The sequence below is a fragment of the Sminthopsis crassicaudata genome, chromosome 3 (assembly GCF_048593235.1).
Source record: "Sminthopsis crassicaudata isolate SCR6 chromosome 3, ASM4859323v1, whole genome shotgun sequence".
Taxonomy (NCBI): Eukaryota; Metazoa; Chordata; class Mammalia; order Dasyuromorphia; family Dasyuridae; genus Sminthopsis; species Sminthopsis crassicaudata.
Genome location: NC_133619.1, coordinates 319,518,310 through 319,531,725, shown reverse-complemented (window position 1 = coordinate 319,531,725; position 13,416 = coordinate 319,518,310). Strand labels below are relative to the sequence as shown.

At 38.6% G+C, this 13,416-nt stretch overlaps 1 protein-coding gene across 1 annotated transcript in view; it reads left to right on the top strand.

Moving 5' to 3' along the window:
- Positions 1 to 1,690: 1,690 nt before the first annotated feature.
- Positions 1,691 to 13,416, top strand: part of USF3 (upstream transcription factor family member 3) — a 37,125-nt gene continuing 25,399 nt past the window's right edge. Inside the window, exon 1 of the mRNA XM_074301218.1 lies at positions 1,691 to 1,963. The gene's annotated coding sequence lies outside the window, so the exon portion shown is untranslated. The remainder of the gene's footprint in view (positions 1,964 to 13,416) is intronic.

The following is a 13,416-nucleotide window of genomic DNA, read 5'->3' as shown; positions in this document are numbered from 1 at the left end:
GTTTACTCTTCCAATCAACTCTTATATGAGATGGATTTGACAGCGACTGGCTATTGTACCCCTCAGGGTTCTAGTGTAACCATGGTAGGTTGGGGGAAGGTCTATAATACCCATAGATGTAGATGAGATATACAGAATGCAAAAAATTAGAATCCTGACATTTAATGCTCAGCACTGCGTGATTATAGATGGGGAATTTGTAAACTTAGGCTGATGGGTTAGTAAATTGCCTCAGGCTTCAGCAGTTATTGAAGTTCAAGTCTTCCACCATTCAAACATATTTAAAGCTCCTACTTACTGGGCAGAAGACTACAACTATAAAGAAACAAACATTACACCTTGAGCTTATAACAATTTTCCTCTATCCACAAGCTACGTCCATCCATCTGCCCTTACACAGTGTTATCCATTGTCTATTAACACACTAAACTATACACCTGGATGAGGAATAGAGACTGGACCTGTGATTCATTGGTTTACAAAACTTCAAGAACAAATTCCCTCTCCAAATTAGACCGACATCACTGAAATGAATGAAAAAAGGTCTAGCACCTGAGAGGTTAATGGGAAGAAATTGCCTCAACGTTCCAACCTCTGCACCTTTTAAAACGTTAGTGGGGCAGAGAGAGATTAAGTGACTTGGCAAGGGTCACCACGTAAGCAGAGGCAGAACTTAAACTCGGGTCGTTCATGATCTCTAGTCCCTGCGCCACTACTCGAAGACACGCCTCTCTCCCCAATTCACTGCAATCGGTATTTATTAATTGGATTCCCTGCTCACGATGATTGTACACTCACTGGATTGGCAGACCCAGATGGTTGTAGATGCTGATACATACGCACACGCATCTATGTATATATTTTCCAGTTTAAGAAAAAAGTTCTGCATGCCTGTTGTATGGGTTGCCTTGATCCAAATGCTTGCTGGGGCAAATCTACCTGGTTCAGGACACGGATGAGCTATCTCCCACAGGTGACCCGTTAGAACTCGGCGGGGTCTCGTAGCTCAAAGCCAATTTTCGCAGTGATTCAGACACAGGGCAACGACAGAGGCCACAGCTGGATGCTATCATAAGTAGCATTAGGAGCCTAAAGATTTTCCCAGAAGTCTTTTCCTTTAGGGATAGGGATGAAAGATAGCAGCCTCTGCCTCCAACACTAGCCAACTTCACGAAAACACAATTTCCATCCTCTCGTTCCTAATGTACCCCTTACCACCTGCACCCTAGTCTGGTCCATTTTTATTAATGAATACATTACTCTTTAGTGCATATACGGCGCTTTAAAAAAAAAAAAAAATCTGGGAAGTTTCTTACACTACATTCTTGGAGCGTGCCCTTTAAAGGATTTGGTCCCACCTCTTCCCCGTTTGCCCGCTGGCTCTGCTTCCTGCCAATCACCTTGTCTTTAGAATATTTCCTGTGTACTGCAACTAAACTTGAACGACTCCGCCTCTTCGGCTCACTCATTGGGCCAACCAAGGTTCGTTGACTCCTCAGCCTTCCCTCCACCTCCTCCTTAAGGTATTCTAGTCTCCTATTGGCCAGCAGAGTTGATCCACTGCCGGCGGGTTGGTCGGCTGAATGGTGGGGGCGGGAACCCGGACTATCGAGTTCGGTTCCGCACATGCCGAGTGGTTGCAGCGGGAGGGGGGAAAGGGGAGGGGGGAGGGAAAAGGGGAGGGGGGGCTGGGAGAGTTGAGGCTGCGCTGCCGCCGGGGTCTCCGGCCTTGGAGCCTCTTAGCGGCCGCTAGAAGAGGCGGCTGGGGGCGGGGGGAGAGGGGCCGGGGCCCGCGCTCCCCCAGCCCCGGAGGAGGCCGAGGCAAAGGAAAGGACAAACGGACGGACCCATCCCGGCGACCGGACACCCCCCCCTACACACACCCCCTCACCCCGTCGTCCGCCGGGGATCATGGCCGGGGCTGGGGCAGCTGCCGCTGCGGCCAGGAGCTCCCTGCCGGCCGGTGAGTGTGCGAGGGGAGGCACCGCTGTCAGCTGCCGCCGCCCCCAGGGCAGAGCTGGGAGGCTCCGGTCCCCAGCCCACCCCTCCCTCCCCGCCTCCCCGCGCTGCCGGAGTGTGGAGGGAGAAGCAAAGTGTGATCCTTCCCGGGGCACGGGGGCGGGGGCAGGGGAGGAGACCCCGGGCTTCTGGGGCGGGGAGGGGGGGGAGGGCGCGGGACGGGGGAGAGCTCTGGGCGCCTTTTTCTTCCTCTGCTGCTCCTCTTCCTTTCTGCATCCCATTCCTCCCCATCCCCTCTTTCTTTTCCGGGAGAAAGATACATCTCAGCCACCCTGTGGACGTCCCCCAACCCCCTCCATCCTTCGGCCCTACCGCACCCAGCTTGCCTTTCTTTCCTATGGGCTGCTTATCTCTCCCCCTCCCTTCCCCCTTCCCTTTCCCTTCCCTCCTTCCCCCTTTCACCCACCTGCCCGTCGTTTTGAGACCGCCGTAGCCTTTCTGGCATCCCACTTTGCAGTCGTCCCTCAATTTCCTGCGCGCCCTCTTTCTCCGACTTTGCGATCAGGGTGTGCTCCCTTACTCCGGGGTCGGTCCCTCGCTGCCGCGAGTTCTCCAAACGGAACTCCCGTAACTCTGTCAGCGGCGTTCCTTAAGCGCTTGCATGTGCCAGGTGCTGTGCTGAGTTTTGGAGAGACAAAGAAAGGCAAAGCAAGAAAAATCCAGAACTGAATTCTAAGTCATTCCATACTCAAACGGGTCTCTGATCTCCTAAATGTGGACGTCATGCTCCTGTCACCTCAGCCTCTGCGACTCCCCATACCCAGCCTACTTACCACATATTAGCAGCCTCCGCAGCTCCCACAGCGCCCGAGAGAGCTCCGGGCAGACAAGCACGGCCAATAGATTATCCGAATGATAGAGTGGGCCGGTCCTTTTGTACAGGAGGTGAGACAGGAATACAGAGTTCATGCATTTAAATTTTGTACTAAAAACATAGCTGTCGGTACAACTTTATTTTAAGAAGAAAAACTCCCCATTTCTTGAATGATAAATTCAGCAGTATGACTTGAATTCCTCATATCCTGTTGAATTTTTTTCAGCTAGACTGCATGATTTACATAATGAAAAGTTGTAAAACGAGAGAGGTCACAAACAAGAGCACATTGATTTTGATGTTTGTTTTTGTAAAATGCTTCAAAAACATTTTAAAATCATAGCTCACCTCTTAATAATAGGCTTGTTGAATGACTTTAAATGCTTATTGGAGTGGATTTATAGATCCTGTACACAAGGCAAGGAACACGCATCCTGAATACTAAGTTTTCTCAGTATTTAAAGGAATCAGTTAAAAACTAGACTTTTATGTTATGTCTGACTCATACTTGTTTACAGTATAGGAAAATCACTGACAAATGGTGTTCACCATAGTTCTGAAATAGCAATTTTCTCTTACTTGTCAAAGAGACGCCTTGAAAATAGCAATTCTGAAATTGTACACTACGCAATCAGTGAACCAATCATGTAAAAAGAATCGACACTTTTTTTTTTCCTGTTCCCATAGCTTAGCATTGTTTTCTGTATCTCAATATTTCTAAGATGATGAAGATTACAACACTCACACACAGGAGATGACATGAGTCGATGCTCCTTCCCCCCGCCCCCCTTCCTTAATTTATCAACTGGTAGCCAGCCTTCTACCAATGTACTTTTTCAAGTTTAACTAGACTGATTGGTGGTTGGCCAATACAACTTTAGTCTGTCACAGAACTGAAGGGCAGTATAATTCAGAGAAGGAGAAAAAACTTTTTCATAGAAGAATATTAAAGTTAATTTTAGTAGTGACGGAATATAGAAGGCTTAAACTTAGTTCCCAAATTGTTTTTTAAACTGTTCTCCCAACCTTGTGTATACCATCTCTCTGTTTTGGGAATGCTTTTTCTTTAAAGCCTATCCTTCAAATATGTCCTTTTCTTTTGAGAAATCCTCCTAGATTCCCTGGAGTCTACAGTCATTTCTTAAAATCTAGACAGTAGAATTTTAGAACTGAAAGGGAGAATTTAGAGATTATATAGAGCACCCCCCTAATTTTGCAAATAGGGCTGATGAAACTGAAAAGTAAAGTGTCCCACAGATCATTATTGGAAGAATTAGAATTGAATTTTCTTGACTTTTAGTCCACAAGTATTTCTCTAGCCATTGTCTGTACCATTTTTTTTTTCTTGAACATTATTTTTTACTTTTCATGTATACAACTTTTTAATTCTCTAACTAGATTATGAGTCTGTAACTAGATTAAAAGAGAGTAAGGAACACATCTAAATCTTTTCAGCTCTTCCACAGCTTTTAGCACATTCTTTGCTGATGGTGCATGGTCCTTATTTTTTTGATTATTTGAAATAATCAGTTTGGCTTAAATATGTTTTTGATACTCCAATTTTGTTCAAGTTAAGTAATTTAATCAATATGTGGATTTTGTTTCATTTTTGAGCCTATTTGCCATTATTGGGATGTTTTGGTTGAAATTACACTTTTGACTTAGTGTATTTCAGGGGTCCTTAGAGTTCTTTGTTTAATTTTTTAGTTTTGAATTCAATTCAGAAAAGCTGTATCACATGGCGTCTAAATGTTTGGCACTGTACTAGATTTTGGGAATTAAAAAACAAAACAGCACCAATTCTCACAGAGTTTAGATTTTATTCAGAAGCAACTTGTACAAAGAAAGTTGAAGACAAAAGAAATACTTAGTAATTTCTTAGGAGAAGGCATATGTGTAATATGGAAGGGCAGTTTGTTAACAATGAAGGTGAAGAGGTAGAAGGAAGTACATACCTGACATCACAATGGAAGGATACTATAAAGTAGGATTGGGACTTGGGAGGGATGACACTCACATGAATAGTTGTAAATGAATGAAAGGGGAATAGTGGCAGGGGAAGGGAATTTTGCCAGAGGCAGCCTAGTACCCCAATCATAGCAAGTTCAAGTGTAACAGAAGGGTAGTGATGATGTTAATTTGATTATTCTTGAGAAAGATTTGTAGGGTGAAGAGTAAGGAATGAACCAGTGACAGAGCAGTCTGCTCCTTGAAGGAAAAGGATCTCTGGAGTCCAGGATCCTGGCAGGTCACAGAAGTGTAAGATATGCTGGACTAAGTGTACAAAGAGGACTTCAAAAAACAAACAAACCACATTCCTGCCCACTGATAAAAGTTAAGAATAGTTAAATAGCTTAATGTTTGCTGGCTTCGGCAATGAATAGTCTTATGATGTCCCTTATTTCCAGTTGTGCCAAGCCCTAGGAAAATGACAGATATCCTTAGGTCCGCCTTGTCTTTTCCCATTCTGCGTATTTGTGCACCTTGAATCTTTCATCCAGAGTTCCAAAGGTTGGTTCTTGTAATCAATAAAGGGCTTGTGAAATGTCTCCTAAGAGTAGGGCTATTAACTGTCCAGTTGGATGATTATTCCTTTTCTCATTAAATTTTACATATGGTTGCAGTTGCATTGCCTCAGAAGGCCTAATCTTCTAATTATAATGGTAAGCTGTGATAAGTAGCTGCTATTAATGCCTATATATTGTATGTTTTAAGTTCAATTCAGCAATTATTTATGGAGCACATACTTAGAACTGTTAGTTGCTGTAGACAAGAAAAAGAATTAGGCAAGAGACTCTGTGTTTCAAGGCATTTCCAAACTTATAGCTGAGGTAAATAAGATATGCATGAAACAGTGAAAAGAATAATATGTATCTGCATAGAATAGTAACCCAAGTGTGTAGTAAGGTATCATAGATATTGAGAGAAATAATAGATCAGTATAAATTACAGTTGTTAAGGAGAGCTTAGTAAGGAGATGGAATTTGGGATGATTCTTAAGAGGATTTGAATAAACTGCAGTAGAAAGAGCATTCTAATTGGGAAACATAAAACAAATATAAGAACAGAACAGGTTTATAAGGATACTGTTCTCAATGAGGAAGAGGATATTTAGTGGGAAATTTCGGGTGTAAGATAGGGAAGGAGGGGCCAGTTGATGTAGCATTTTTTCCCTCTAGGATGAGTATCATCAGGTTTTATCCAACAGGCAGTAGTAAGAGAAAAATTATAGATTTTTTTTTTTTAAAGCAAGGATAGTATAATGATGGGATATTGTATTTTAGGAAAATTGGCAAAAGAGTCTAGGATTTTTTTTTTTTTCAAGAAAGGAAGAGAGAAGAAACTTCTGAAGCAGAGACATTGAAGTATTTTCATAATTTAGACATGAAATGAATAGAGTCTGGACTAAGTTAATGGAATTAGATGGAAAAGATGAACACTAAGGATGATTGGGAAGGAAGAATTGTCAGGAATTGGTGAGAGAGAAATTGAAAATTAACTCTGATCTCAGTAAATCAGAAAAGGGGAGTGTGTTGACTAAAATGGAGAAATTGAGAGTGAGATTGGTTTAGAAGGGAGAATAATCTCAGTTTGGAGCATGTTGAGTTTGGATGAAGTTCAAGTGGAAATGTGCTGGAGACAAAATTGACTTAAGAGTTGAGTTGTATGAGACCAGAAGTAGAGATATAGATTTGGATGTCATTCAGTTGAACAGATATTATTTAAATACTATTTAAAAACTATCATGATAGGCTTTAGGAAGAAAAAGATAAAAATGAAACTATTCCTGGGTTGTGTGCATAAATGTAAGATAAGATAAATTGAGCAGAGAGAGAATTCTAATAGCTTTAGATTGAAAGAGAGAAAAGGTTTTCTTAGAGGAAGCAGCATCTCACTTAACCCTTGAGGGAAGATAGGGATTCTGAAAAGTCATTTGAAGGAGTTCATTCTCAATTGGGAAAGTACTACATGCTAATATATACAGGTAAGACGTAGAGAGTCAAATCCAGAGAACAGTTAAGAGTAAAATATAGTTAAGCCATAGAGTGCCTAGGAAGGTTGATATAGAGAGAGACTGAAAAAATAGGCAAAGATCCAGATTATGGGTGATTGAGATGTCCAGTCTAGGAGTTTAGGTTTTATTCCAGAGACAAAAGAGAACTGTGGGAGGTTTTTGAGCAGAGGAGTGATGTGGTAAAGTGTGTGCCCCAGGAAGTTTATGGTAGTGTTGTAGGCTGGAAGCAGGGAAGACCAGTTGAGTTTTAATTGACCAAGCAGATGGGCTTCAGTTAGGGGAGTGGTGACAGTCTCATTTTTCAGATAAGGAAACAGTAAGATCACTTCTTATATGTGCTCAAGGTCATTCAGGTGATAATGGACCAGGGTTCAAATTTAGGTCTTTGGCTCCAAATCTAGTACTCTTTTTCCTTCATCATGCTATTTCTAAGGCAAATGTTGAATATGTATGGAAGTAGATGAAAGAAAGCAGAGTCATAGAGTGGTTAGATAAAGGAAATCTTGTGTAGTAGATAACAGAACTGGAAAGAGAGATTAGCAGAAAAGTTTTTGTAGAAAAGAAAAAATAAGACAATTTTCTCTTACAGATTTTGTGAGGTACACACACATATATTTATATATTTATGTTTATTATATTTATATAAAAAGTATGCTTTTGAGAAATTTGTCAGTGAGGAAGAAAGGATGATAACTAAAGAAGGTAATTGAGTTAACTACTGTATATTTTGAGAACAGAAGAGAGCTATTGGAGAGGGAAGAGAAAAATGTGGGACAAAGGGCACAGGTAGAGAGGTGAATGTTAGAAAATAGCAGGGATTCTCTTACTCTAAGACTATAAGGAAAAATGAAGAAATAGATGGAAGCAGATGTGTAAAAATGAACAGGAAGATATATGACCCCCTTTGACATCAGATCATCTTCTAAGAATGAGGAGGAAGGGAAATTAGGGAGCTTGCTGGGCCTTCACAACAGTTATTTTATGAAGTTCTTGGGTTAGAAGTTCATGGGATTTAAAAGGACCATAGACATCATTTAGCTATATGCTTTAATTTTACAAATGAGAGATGTGACAACTGGAGATGTGACTTCTCCATGTTCCTACAGATAATAAATGGCAGGACCAGGATTATAATCCAAACCTTTTAACTTCAAGCCCAATGTACTTTTCAGTATACTGTAATCAAATTAGCAAATCCTTGCTAATGCTCAATCAGCCTTACTAATTGATGGTTTAGACCACTTGATTACACAGTTGACTAAATCTGTATAGTTCTAGCAACAGTCTAGAACCTGAGAAGAAAAAGATGGTGTAGGTGATCCAAGGATGAGGAGTGGCATGCAAACCTGCTAAACAATTGAGGGTGTTGGTAAGGGAAATAGGTTACTATAGAGGAGAGGATTTAGTGTTTGTTTTTTTTTTTTTTTTTAATGTATGTTCTTTTAAGACTGAAGAAGAGAATAAGTATAGTCAAAAATGTGTTAAAGTGAATATGAGGATAAGTGATCCTCTTAGGAAAGCTAGGAAAACATTTATGATGTCATAAATGAAATGATAGAAAGGGTTGAAGCAGAAAGCTTCTTAAAAGGGTCTGGGAAAGATGTTATTGTTAGAGAAGTTAGTATCAAGGTAGACATCTCTTACAAGTGCCTCCTAATAATGTGGCTCCCTGTAGAGCCATGCCATTTAGGAGACGATGTATAATTGAATTGTCACAAAGAGAATATTCCAGGATTGTGCTGAGACCAGTTTTCTAAGGCTTTGTTAACATTTGTCATTTATTGCCCATTTTGTTATGTGCATTTGGGGGATTTTAGACTTTTTGTTGAAATTTTTGTTAGAAATCAAAACCACAATTTATTACAATGAAATTTGGTTCTGCCAATTTTCAAAATAAATAAGCATTTAGTTACTGATACTTAATTCAAATTCATTAATGGTAAAGAAATATTCTTTTTGCTTTGTTTTGTAATTTTTAGCACTATATATATATATATACACACACATACATAAGTGCATGTGTGTATGTTGTTCAGTGACAATTCAGTGTATGTTGTTCATGTACAATTCTTTGTGACCCCCATTTGGGGTTTTCTTGGAAATGATTACAAGAGTAGCTTACCATTTCCTTCTCCAGCTCATTTCATAAATGAGGAAAACTGAGGCAAACAGGATTAAGTGACTTGTTCAGGGTTACCCTGCTAGTAAATGTCTGAGGTCAGATTTGGATTTAGGAAGAGGAATCTTCTGACTCCTGGCCTGGCATTCTATCCATTCTGACACCTAGCTATCTCATATGAGAATTTGCACATGTATATGTGTGTATGTGAACTAAAATTAGCTATGGCTGAAATTGAAAAGCTTTGCACTAAAAAAAAATCAACACAATTACGTTAAGAAGAGAAGTGTTCAGTTGGGGAAAAAGACTTTTATATTAAATATCTCTCATAAGGAGCTGATGCCAAGAAACTAGCTATCACAGTATATACATATGTGTGTGAATGACATGTGTTAATTATCTATATTGTATATTCATAAATATCAAACACCCTATAACATTGTACAACGTATATATGGTTAAAGGATATGAACGAATATTTGTCAAAGGAAAGAACAGTGACTAGCTGTTAACAGCCATATAAAAGTTTGCTTCTAATCCCTTATAAGAAAAAGAATGCAAATTAGAAGAACTCTGAGGTTTTCCTTCATAGTCAGCAAAATGGCCAAAATGGCAGAAATGATGATGTTGAAAAGGTTATATAGAAAGATAGCCATATTAATGTTCTTTGGGGAGAACTGTGAATTAATCCATCTGTTTTGGAAAGCAGTGTAGAATTATGTTAAGAAAGTGAGGATGTCTAGACCTTTTAAGCTACTGATCACATTAAACATATATCCTAAGAAAGTTAAAGAAGGAAAGATCTCATAAATACTAAAATATTCATAACAACTTGGCAAAAAAAAATGGAAAAGATATTCATTTTGGGGGCATAGTGAAATTGTAATGGAATATTACTGTGATGTAAGAAATGATGAGTATGAAGAATATGGGCAGCAAAACCAATAAATGATGGACACAATGACTATAGCAGTATAAATACAGCAACAGCACAATTGAAACTGAATGCTATGTAATTATAATGACCAAACTTGACCCTGAAGAAGAGATATAAGAACATACCTCCCTTTCTTTGCAGAGGTGAAGTGTTGATGTGTATAACTCTGCATTGCTGCTGGATTCAACAATTACTTGATTTTGCGGAACTACTTCTTTCTCTTTTATTTATGGGGTGTAACTCTGCTTGGGGGAAAAGGGGTTGTTTTGGAAAATGAAGAAGATATAAAAACAAGATAGCAGTATACATCTTTTAACAAAATTGATTCAGATTCTATGAGACTTTTATCTTTAACCATAACCACATTTAATATCTGTGATTGGTGGTACCTAAAATAAGGTCTGGTTTTCATCATTGTCTGCAATAACTCATCTTCCTGCAAAATTATATCAACTCTAAAACTGACCTCACTTCAATATCCCCTGACCCTGCGATCCTTCTCCTCCTTTGATTGGAGGAGTTATCAGGTGGACATTGAAGAGCTCATTTCAGGCCTTCCATTTAAGGAAGGGCTCAGTGCAGCCATCTCTTCATGTTTTTTTTTTTTTCCTCTGTGAGTCTTCTTCTTGACTCTGTGCTGGATATCCTTCCTTCTCATCCCTTTTTTTGCTTTTTGCTTCTGTGTTTTCTTCCCTTCCTTGTCCTCTTTCCCCATTATGTATTATCTTTCTTGAGTACAGGGACTGTTTCTGTCTTTCTCTATATTCCAGTGCTTAACATAGCACCAGGCACATAATAGAAGCTTAATAAAGAATTGTTGATTAATAGGTTGAATCAGTATAATCAGTTAACAAATATTTAACAGGATTATAACTTTAGAGTTGTAAAGGACCTTAGAGGTTGTGAGTATAACCCCCTCATTTTACAAATGAGGGTGCTGAAGCAGTTAGATAATATGATTTTCTCAAGGTCATATAGCTAGTAAATGTCAGGATCTGACCTTCAATCTTTTTTTATTCCAGATCTAGCACTCAGTCTACTGGCCACCTAGCTGCACCATTGAGTGCTTATAATATGCAGTTTACAACTCATTTCTGTTTAGTTTGGGGTTTTCTTGGCAAAGATACTAAAGTGGTTGGTCCTTTATTCATTTTACAATGTTAAGTGACTTAAGGTCATACAACTAATTAGTGTCAGAGGCTGGATTTTTATAGGTCTTCCTGATACAAGGCTTAGCACCTACCTGCCCATTCAGCCTGTAGTAGTAATAAATTTTGCAAGATTGATGAGATTAAAATTAATAGTATTTTTAAAAGATTGTTTTACCCATTAAATCACAGGCCCAATTTTTATTTTTTGTTCTGTAGAGGGATCACATATAGCTATATGAATACAGATACATATATATGTACATATATGACCCTCTGTTCAGTTATTTTAAAAAAATCTTTACTGGGGGCAAAAATTCATAAAATTTTTTTGAGTTGTAGTTTTTGAATTTAAAAGAACTATAATATAGGTTTGGAATCAGAAAGAATTACAGATTTAAAGTTCTTTTTTTCCCACTTCTGTCATGGCTTAGGTCTGTGCTAAAATGTATAAAGAAAGGACCTTTTTTTTTTTTTTTTTTTTTTTTTTTTTAACTTTATGGGCTCACTTGTAGCACTCTTCTGGCTAAGACATTTAAGAATGGCTTTGTAGGGGCAGCTAGGTGGCCAATGAATAGAGCACCAGCCCTGAAGTCAGGCGGACCTGAGTTCAAATGTGGCCTCAGACACTTAACACTCCCTAGCTGTGTGACCCTGAGCAAGTCATTTAACCCCAATTGTCTGGGGGGAAGGGGGAAAAATGGCTTTATAGTGACAAATATTACTCAGGTTGGGTACATGTAACCAAGGAGAACTCTGCAGAAGTGTTGGGGTTGCCCAGGTGATTGTGATAAGCCAAATGGAGTTTCATCTTGTTTAGTGTTTTGCAGAAGAAGAGGGATTTGATTTGTCAGAGTGGGAATTTTTAATGGGAAAATGACCAAAATTTTACAAGGGAAAATCAAACCAATTATTTGTGGTGATTGTAAGACTTAGAAACAGAATATGCATTGGGTTGTAATAGAAACTGGAAGGCATAAGCAAAAGAGGAGCTTGGTAGTAAAGAGGCTTGCAACCAAGAATTAAGAGTTTGAATTATGTTTGAGATCTTTTGAGAAGCAAATTATATGATCAAAATGTTTTGAGCAAAATGATTTTCTAAGTGTAAGATAAATTGGAGGTGGGAAAATCAGCTATGAAACAGTGACATGTTTGCAATTAGATTGAACTTGGACTAGAATTTTTAGTGTAGTTGTGATATAATTTCAGCATTTACTTGATCAGTTAGAGTTATAGATTAGGTTGTGATTTTGGAAGTAAAACTTACTTGAAAAATGTTACAGAGAAATTAGTGTCAGGACTTGCTAATGGACTGAATGTGAAACATTAAGGAGTTTTAACAAAAAAAAAATACTTGAAGGTTCTAGACCAGCTCTTTCCTGATCTTGCAGTAGAACCTGGAATTTACATTGTAATTGGCTTTTTATGCATTTCATAACTCATATGTGTACTTTTTTTTCCTCAATAGAATATAAGCATCTTGAGGGGAGAGGCTGTTTAATTTTTGCCTTAGTATTCTTAGTGCCTACTACAAAACTAGAATATAGTTGGCCTTAATAAATGTTTGATTGATCCTTTAATTTTGGGAGGATTGGTAGTACATTAAAGTTTATTAATGAAGAAATAGCAAATACAGAAAACTAGCTAGATACTAGCTAGATATATGTAATCTAAAATAACATAAAGCTATTGTCAATAGTTGTGAAAATTTCAGACTTTACAAAAAACAATCCTCATAAACACCTATTAAAAAAATTACACACAATGAGATTAGAAAGCCTTCCTTAAGCTATGAAAAAAATCATGTAAAGTAAAATTAGCAGCCTATATGATATTAAAAATTAAAGATAATCAGGTTAATTTTTTAAAATCATAGAATCACAAACTATTCAAGTTGGAATGGACATTCAAGACCATTTGGTTCAACTTCCTCATTTTATAAATGAAGGAATAGTGCTGCCAGGAGGGGAGTATTTGCTCTAGGTCACATGGCTGGTGAGTGGTGGATGGGACTTTTAAACTGTACCTGTGATTTTTAAGGGTTTGCCAAGTTCAATCTCTATTGTTCTTTTGACATATATATCACCCTGCCGAAGATAGCTCAGCTTTTGTTCTTTACATTTAGAATCTGGGTGCCGCTATGACTCTTAATGTTTAGATAACAAAGCAGTGATCCTTAGGAATATCTTAGAAAAGAAACATTCTCATATGCTCAAACCAAAAAACCATAAGGAAAGAAGAGTTCATCCTCTTCTTGACCGTAGGCAACTACTTATCTTATTTAAATTTCAGTTTACTCATCTGTAAAACTGGGTTTAGACCAGGGCTTCTTAAACTTTTTGGTGTCTTGAATGCTTATCCAGA